This window comes from Eriocheir sinensis, chromosome 27, assembly GCF_024679095.1.
Source record: "Eriocheir sinensis breed Jianghai 21 chromosome 27, ASM2467909v1, whole genome shotgun sequence".
Classification (NCBI taxonomy): Eukaryota; Metazoa; Arthropoda; class Malacostraca; order Decapoda; family Varunidae; genus Eriocheir; species Eriocheir sinensis.
This window is the reverse complement of record NC_066535.1, coordinates 10630952-10632400: the sequence shown is the minus strand read 5'-3', so window position 1 is coordinate 10632400 and position 1449 is coordinate 10630952.

Here is a 1449-nt window from a genome sequence, read left to right as displayed (position 1 = left end):
ATAGTCGCGGCGGGAGGCTGCGACGCGGCTGACGAAGACACTAAAGCGGCGACGAGGGTTTTATGGTGATCGGATACGCTCCCTGAGAGGCGCGCCCGTGCGTCACCAGGAGGAAGACTTGCGGGGATGGAGGATCAGAAAAAAAGGAGGTTAAGACTATGTATTATGCTTCGTCGATACATCTCAACCTGGCCCCACGATTTCCTACCATTTGTCTTAATTTTTTTAAAGCGAGGAGTTGAAAGTATAGCAGTCTTTGTTATCTATCACGTATAATAAGCGGCGACGAGCGGGAATAGAGGATGAGAAAAAAGGAGGTTGAGTCTAAATATAATGATCTGCTGATACGTCTTAATCTAGCCCTTTGATTTCCTACCATTCTTCTTTTTTTTTTTAAGTGTGGAGTTTAACTATTGGGGTCTTTGTTTTTCAGCACAAATAATAAGTTCCTTGCTTTGTCGATGCATCTCAGTCTGGCCTTCGATTTCATAAAATTTTTCTTTTTCTTTTTAAAGCGACGAGTTGAAAGAAAGTTTTCTTTTATTATATTTTATTTTCCAATCAGTTCGTTGCACACATTTCTTCGCACTTTTTTTTTATCTACGTTCTTTTTATTGTCATAACCTCGCTTTCCTACCGTATACATATCAGAATCCTCTCCCGTTACTACTGATGCTGCCAAACTACACCTTCCATCCTCTCCCTCCTCTCCACCCGCCTACCTTTACCTGGAATCGCACTCTTATCCTCTCAGTTTTCCTTTCCGTGCGTCAGCCTTGCTCACACACATCAAATTTCTTCCCTGTAAATTCCCAACTAGGTATAAGTTTTTAATAGACAAGTTTCTGAGTGGGTCGCGGAAGGTACGTTTACTCCATTCTTCGTCTTTAGACTTCCAGGTCTGAAGTATGTCTCAAGGGCTTGGGTATAACAAGACGTATCGAGGGTGATGGTTGCTTGGGTTCTCCTCTTTTGCTGGAGGCAGAGGCGGTGGCGGCGACGGTGGTTGTGTTAGGGTGTGTGTGGGAGTGAGCATAGGTGAGAGTGGGCCTTTTAATGTTGTGTAATGCGAGGTACTGTCGAGGTGGTCATGTAGTGCGTTCAGAAAGTCCATTTTGTCAGCGATTAAACATATGCCTTAAAAAACGGGACTCCCTTCATCTCTGTCCTTGTCAAGAGCGTGAGTGTAGGTGAACAGCATAGAACATATTTTACTTTCACCTTTCGATGGCATTTTACATTTTTCAGAATCACTTTATTCATTTATAGAAAGGAAGCCCACTCGAGTCTTTCTTTTCTACCTTTAGCGCTTTTCCATCTTCTTCATGTATAAGAAAGTCTACGTTAGTTTTTTTTTTCTACCTTTACCGTTTTTCCAACTTCTTCATGCATAAGAAAGTCCACCCTAGTCTTTCTTTTCTGCCTTTACCGCTTTTCCATTTTTGTCAT